Consider the following 8134-nt stretch of genomic DNA (forward strand, 5'->3'; position numbering starts at 1 on the left):
CAGAAGGAAAATTTGCAAAGATGGATCATGCCAGAATACGAAGGCATTTAGGGCCAGCAGAACCAGGGTGATGCATTTGGATAAATGTATCCCTGTACCCTATGGATATAATTGTCCTTAAAAGTCCAAACCAAGGTGACAATGTTATTGTTGGGCATGTTACTTGCAACATGTTCCAGACAAAGGTCCTGGTCCTTGTAAGGGGCCTCAAGTCATCTTCAGCAACGGGATGAACCAGCTGCTTCTACCTCCTCCTCCCTGGGGCTGGTGCATAGGACCCAGATATGGGAGGAGTGTGTAGGTTATGTGCGAGCAGGGACAGACAGGTGGTGGCAGTGGCCCAGGGTTACCATTGGACAGGTAACAGGGCAGACATGAGGGCAGAAGCTCCTGGGACCCAAGGGGTGAAATGCTCTTGGCAAGCTGTGGTACACCTGACCCATTCAGGGCCCTCAACCTCCAGCATTACAAAAAAAAAAAAAAAGCAGAAAGTCAGGAATCTTTGTCTACTGTTGAGAGCTTTTTCAGCCTGTGAACTTTGCATTTTCTAGCTTATCTCTGTGACCACAACAACTAAAATTCCATTTCCCTTTTAATTTGTAAAGTAAATCTGAACACCCATCTCCTAAAACTGGGATTTGAATTTCCCCACTTGCCCCAGCTACTTTCCCTTCTTCCTCTCCTCCTCCCCCACAATGCCCCAACTCTCAATTTTAGGAAGATTTATGCTTGAGCTGCTGGAGCTGGCAGCAGTATATTAGGAGCAGAAGGTGGTATTCGAGTAAAGGCCAAAACAGTACAAAATTGCAGAGCTGGATACAAGAGCAAAGAGAAAGAAAGCACCTACCATAAGGTACTTTGCATCAGAGATGGCTGCAAAATATTCATCAAAACAGATTTTCATTGGAAATTGTTTTCATTTTGTTTCTTTTTTTTTTTTTTCTTTTTTTTGGTCAAGGACAAGTTCTCCACGAGAGGTGTCTACTTTTGCATTTTGCCTTAAAATAAACAAAAGCCACCAAACAAAAGATGCTCCGATCAGCACATATTCCCGTTTTCAGCCAAATTGTGTCTGACAAAAATCTGTCATTTCTCAGGGGAGAGAAGAGGGAAAGAACCTTTTTTTTTCATCCAGTCCTATTTTATAAGCCTACAGTATACAATGCCTATTGTTTTCTGTGTTGTTAAATCTCTTACCATGGTTCAGTATTGCAGCTGGCTGTCATGCTTGTGTTTGCACACTGAATATCTGTGGGGTAGATTACTTCATCGCTTATGTGCATCAATTCCCCATTTGGAAAGGGGACACACCACATCTTGTCTGTTCAGCTGATAAGCATAGCAACTACTGTCTCTTACTGTGCTTGGGTACAGTGCCACTTAAAATGGGCCCTCACTTTCAATGGGCGCTAATGTTGTGTTAATGTCATGCAAACAATGCAAAATAATAGCCTTATTAAATGAGTATCTTCTGATCAGCATCAGGACAGGCAAAGAAACACATACTGACTTTTTTCCCCCCAGAAACAGGCCTCATGAAGAAAACCTCCCTGGTTCTCTGACAGTGGCTGATGTCCATAAATCTTGGTATGTCCATGCTGTTTGCTGAGCACACAGTGAGGACAGGGGTATTATGTGGGATTATTTGTGCACTAGTGATAAAAATCACATTGATATGAGGAGAACTCAGCACTCTTCCCTTTCCGTCTCTCCAACAGCTCCCCAGGTTATTCTCAGCTTTTTTTTTTTTCTTCTCCTTTCTCAAAAGGATTTTTTTTTTCACTGCCAGTAGAAATTTCCATTACATAGTACCGTCATTGCACAGCTGCTGCCCTAAACGTGCTTGCCATCAGTGGATCTGTGCTCACATTCACCATGGAGAGAAACTGCTTGCAGGGCTGTTCGTCCCTGAGTGCTCTTCCCAGGACAAACCAGTTTAAAGTTTCTGTCGTCCCCCAGAAGAGAGCAGCTGGCAGAAGAGGTCCAGAGGGGCTCCAGTGGTGCTCACAGGTCCCATCTCTACCACAGCTAGTGCAAGTTATGTGTGGGTACAGGGTGCTTGTAGGTGTCTGTGGCCACCTCGACAAGGCTGGAGATCTTGCATCCTCACATATCACTTCTGGGGGTACAGCAGGGAGGTGGGACATGCTAGCAGCACAGAGCCCTTCAAGGAACTCAGCCCTGGGGCGTCCAAGAACAGAGCACACCTCTGGTTTCCATCCTGCTACCAACCAACACAGAACAATCTACACAACCCATTCCTCTGTTCCAGTATGAAGGGGCTCCCATTGCCCAGCCAGATCTTCCAGAAACAAGGATCCATGGTGCACAGGACAGGTGGATATTTCCTTCTCTCTGTAGGAAAGGCCTGAAGCCTGTCACCTCAGGGGTGCATCCTGCCCCTTCCAGTGTATGGAGACAAGCCCAGCAGCTTGTCCACAGGCCGTGCTGTGGATGGCTTAGCCAGTGGAGACTGGCTTGCCCTTCATACACTGACCAAATCCTGAATTCTCAACACTGCATATGGTTCAAAAAGTGTCTCCAGTTGTGGTGTACCCTGCTGGGCAAGTCTGTCATCTCGAGTGAAAATAATATGACTGGCAGGGAGATACAATACAACCAAGCATCACCTGTGTCACAAAAGAGCAAAGATGACAACAGGACTGAGGATGACTCAGACTGCTTGCTTTATTCTTGTCCTTCCTATCAGGTCCAGAAATGCCTGTTCTGATGGTTTACTGTGAACCTGAGCCCTCAAAGAACAAGTAATGCAGAGCAAGTGCTGCAGGAGTGCAGAAATAATTTTGGGCTCAGCTCTAAACACACTCCACAGTAGTTTGGTTCGAGCATGTGCCCGGCTAGCAAGGGATGTTGCAGACACAAAAAACTCACTGCCTTCCCTGTTTGTTTCATGTCTATGTATCTGTAGTATCTGGCTTTGGTTGCATCTCTGAACTTTACCCAAAGCATGTAACATTCATGAATCTGCAAAATTGGACTGGAAGTCTCCTGAGAAGAGGCTTACCCATGAGAGTTTCAGTATTTCCTGCTTCCAATTGGGCTGGAACCAACACAAAAACAGCTATAACAGTATTTGGCTCTTGCACATCTAGTCTGAGCCAAAAGGCAGGAAATTTAGAGGTATGCAAAACAGAAAGAAAAAAAAAAAAAAAAAAAGGAAAAAAAGAAAGGAAAAAAAAAAAAAGAGAGAGAGATTGGGGTGAGGAACTGAGCCCAGCTTTTGAGAAACTAAATGAAGAAAAAAAAAATTAGTTGGGTCAGTTCTTTTGTTTTTTGTTTCTGAAGCATTATGCTAACCTGCAGGGCTAGGTCCTCCCCTCTGCATGACACCTGGGCTTTCTTACAAAAGAAGAATCCCTAAAGGCTAGATCTGGGGGCTCTGGCACTGTTTTATACCTCCCCGAAACAGAATAAAACTGCCAATTCAGACTGGGATCTAGCCCAGGGTTTATATTAATTAAATTATTTATTTAGCTGATAATTACAGGCTTCCTGGGCTTGCCTATCCTTTTACTCACACAAGTACTGTTTGGAGACCCCTACTGAATTCAGAGGAAAATGTAATCTTCTCACTGTTCTTCAGCCGATCTGGCAGCTGTTAGAAAGGCCACAACAAACCTGCATTATTACAGATCCATGCACAAATGTATCATTTCAGAGACAAACCACCTATCAAGACAAACAATGGAAACTTGCTCTGTGTGCATGTCTGGAAAAGAAGTGTTTAGATGCAACACTGCAGATTTTTGCTGCCTGTGAACTCCATCACCAGCACTACAAACTGCACTTTGTCACAGGGAAGGTTGTATTTGCATATCTATGAGGCACGAAGACAGCCTCTCACCCTGCTTGCTGCTTTGTACAGTTACATGCAAAATTAAAAAAATACCTTTTTAATGTGAGGACTGCAGTAGCCATCATAAGGCACCCTGAGAAATTTGTACCTAGGTATGGTGAGGTGGCTACATATATTACATGAAAAGCCCTATGAATGTGGAGGTGTCCAGCAAGGTGTTACAACAGCTTTGTTGGGTCTTGAAGCTGGTCATTCCAGCTGATACCACACCACACTATCTGCCTCTATCAGTGGAGACTTTGAGGACTGCTGCTCTGCAGCTGCAATTTGCACTGCTTCTCACCTCTCTGATACACTCTTAATTCATGCTCTTAGAGTCAGATCTATGCGTATTCTGTATTTTTGCTTTTCTCCTCAGGCTGAGTAATCCAGCCTGCAGTGATTGGCTGCATAAAGCTCCCACATACCACACCTTGCCATGTTAAATACTTTGAACTACTAATGATAGGTCACAATGGGGGGATGCTGGAGCATCTAATTTCTTTTAAGCTAATTGCAACTGAAAATTATTAAGTGCAGCTCTTCACCTGAAGTTATGTCAAGCCACTAGCAGCTGGGACTAGCAGGGAATCAGGGCTACTGGGGAATTTGTTTCATCAGCTGGGAGAGAAGGTAGGCAAGATGTTTTGGCCAGCACTGATGGCACTCTCAGACTCCCACTACATGCTAAGTCCCAGGCGAATGGGCAGTGTGGAGATGGAGCATTTGTGAAGCTCCTGCTCCTGGGTCTTGCCTTGCCATAACCCCCAGACAGATGGGACCTCTGATAGCTCTTGGCTCTTTGTGTATTTTTGTATTCAGCTCAGAAATTTGGCCATCCCGCTCTGGTGAGTCAGACCATGTATATCTCAATATCTGGGGATGTTCAGAGACTCCTGAAGAGAAGGAATAATTTGATTTGGTTCTCACTAGTCATAAATTTGGAATAGTCACAGAAAAACTTTTTCAAAAGTATTTCCAACTGGGCTTGATATCCCTGGAAGATAACTGCCTGAATGTTTGCATACTGGTCCTCCAATTTGATATATATTTACCTGAATCCATTCCATGTTGGGGGAAAAAAAAAGTTTATAAAATTTTACACTGGTTTTAAACAATAGTTTGTTTTAGCTTTACAGCAGGATCGCCAAATGGAAAATTCTTGTAAAACCTACTTGAGTCCTAGTTTTCATCCAATAAAAAGGGCTGAGACCTATAGGTCTTTGAATTCCAGGGGTCAAATTAAAAATTAGCCTGCACATAAAAAAAAAACCTTTGGTTTTAGACTTACAAATGAAAGCATGAATACCCTTGGTTTGACCCTCATGTAGCCTCTCATTTGCAATGTGCTTACGTTCTCACCTGAAAATTTGAGTTTCACCCATGGCAGTGACCTTCTTGTGGTGTTTTCCCCCAGATTTGCATTTCAGGACTTCTATTGCACGTGCTACCAGACCACCCCATTCGTAGTTTTATTATATTTCTCTCAAAGAAAATGGGCGATGGCTTTGCCTTCATCTGTGTTTTTTTAACTGGTGTCTTAACTTTGACATCTTTCACCACCTGGGTCTTAAAAGGCTTCTTATAATTTTATTGCATGAGCCTGTGCAGTGCATATCTCACTTGGTTATCACTGGCAGTGTTGTGAAAGTTCAGTAAGGCTAAACACTGGTCAGCTACTTGCAAGCTTTTTCAGCTCAACAAGTAAATCCTTCAACAGTTCTTCTTGCTTACTCCACTATCTATTAGACAGGATACATTTGGGGGACAAGAGTGGGCTTCACAACCCTATGACTTTGCAAACACAAAATCCCAAGTGCTTAGGTCACATTTCTTCCAGACTCCAGGTCTGCTAAGTGACACAACTTCTTTATTTGCAGAAGTGTTTTTTTTCCTTTCCAAGGTTAGAGTGTGAGAAGTGAGGCTTGTGAGTAAGAAGGATCCTAAGAACTGTGGCTGTGCAGATAATAAATAACCATCTCACACTATCACATGCTTGGGGGTTAGTCTGCTTTGACTGGTTGTTGTTAACACTCCTTCAAAGTACTGGAGGATCATGGATGCAGAACTCAATCTATCAATGGCCAGTGTTATGGGGGAATTCAGACAGCATCATACTGTGATCTCTTTGGGCCAAATTAATCTTATTGCAGTGTAGTCCCCATGCACCTTTTGACAAAAGCACTTCTAGAGGCCCAGAGAGAGTCAGAAATCCCTTGATTTAGGCACAGCAATGGAATTTAGGTCAAAACTTTTCTGGCCGTAAAGTTTAGAAGTGAAATCCTCATCAGGCTGACACCAATTGGCATTGACAACACTTATGCATCAACACTCTTGCTTCCCTTTCAGTGAGGAGTCCCCATTGTCCTGGACAGTAGTTTTGCAGCTGTTGCACAGTTACTGAGGACATGAAGGAGAGGGTTTCTGCCACCTCATTAGCACCTACAGCTTTTCTTTGGCATGGTGAAAGCTGTGGGTATGAACTGGGAATGAACTCCCCTTTTTTCTCATTATGTACTACATTCAGTGTTTACCTGTGATGTGCACACTCATTAATCTCTGGATCCAACCAAAGTCCTAATATTCAGATCCATATGCTTCAGCTTTTCTGCTCATGATTCTGACCTTGCTTCCTTCCTTCCTTCCTTCTTCCTCAAGCTGTTTCACCCTCTCATAGGTTTCTATCAGCCTTTCTCTTCCATACCCTTCTTATATCAGCAGGCCTGCCCAATAATCTGTCTGTGATGCTTTATTTGTCCTTCCCTCCCTCTCTAATGTACTTTCTTTGTGGGATACCACATCATCTCCTTTCAGCTCTTTTATCATCTTTATGCTGATGACTCCTAAATCTTCTCTGCCCCAAGCCAATTCCCCTTGGCTCAGGGTCTTGTCTCTAATATTGCCTCACTGACATCTTGCTGCTCCCTCGCACTAGCTGGTAAGAACCCAACTATTTTCCTGCCTGTGCCCTCTTCATTCCCCCAGCCTTTCTTCTGTGCAAATTTTCTGCAGTCTAGACCTTCTTCATCCTCTCCAGGGGAAAAAGCACTGTCTGCAGTCAAGTCCCCACTTCCTCTGAAATTACTCTATGGCTGTGCTGTCACACATTGGTCAGGCTTTTGAGAGGTTTGGATTCCACCTCCAATTCAATGATGTTACTGGTTTCCCAAGTGGTGACTTCAAGGTCAAGTGGCAGCCTTGCATAAAGACCAGCTTCTAGCCCAATGCGGGGAAGATATTTACCTCCCTTTGGAGTTAAAACTGAGGGAAAAAGATCTGGGGAAGCCCCACACAGCAACACCTTGAAGAAAAGGAAGAGTTCTTCAGTCCAAATATACCAACAATACTGGAAACACCATGAAGTTGGAGGAAAGTTGACTTAATGTAAGCCATTGTTTAAACCGTGATAGTTATGTATGAAACCAGATCACCAGCATAGCTATTACCAGACTTGGGAGAGTCTGTGGCCAGCTTTAAGGCTTTATATGAGGTGTAAATGGAGTTAGAAGAATGCCACATCAGGCTTAATTTATTACAGTCCTCCATACTCCCTCTTCAGCCCACTTAGCAGCAGAGTTCACCCTCTTCTTCCACAGCCCTTGCATACCCCCATTGCTCCTTGAGGAGACACTATGCTTGCAGGAGAAGCTCAGATCTGCCCATTCTTTCTTGAGTGCTCTCTTCATGTCCCTTTCATTACCAATTCTCTTATCTTCTAGTTCTCTACCTTTTACTTTTCTGTCTGAAACACCTTTCTTTATACTAAAACTTCATATCTTCTAAATCTGCTTCTTCTATTTGGACTCACGTTACTAATATCTGATGCTTTACTGAATGTTTTTCCCTTCTTATTTTAGCCCAGACTTTTAAAAAAAAAAGATAGAAAAAAAATGTAAAATAATAAAAAAGATAGAAAATTATTTAAAAATTTTAAAAATGCAATTAAATAAAGTATGGCACATTAATTTAACCTACTTTGATTGGAAAGACAAATTTGACATGTTCTTCATTCTTCTCATCAGTTCATTTCTGCCTCAAAGGAGAAGACACTGATTTCAGAAAAATTTGACAGGTGTAAAGAGACCTCAAAAATAAGAAGTTCCAACAACTTTGAGACTTTAACTAGTGCAGCTGAAGCAGTAATTTCAGCGATTGGGAAATTAGTGGTTTAAGTGAGCAGAAAGACCCCAAATAGTACTTCTACTTAAGAAAAAGCTGGAATGAGAGTTGATTTTATCTCAGATTATATACTTTTTAACAATAAAATAGGTTTCAATT

This window comes from Aythya ferina (genome assembly GCF_964211825.1).
Source record: "Aythya ferina genome assembly, chromosome: 1".
NCBI classification, from domain to species: Eukaryota; Metazoa; Chordata; class Aves; order Anseriformes; family Anatidae; genus Aythya; species Aythya ferina.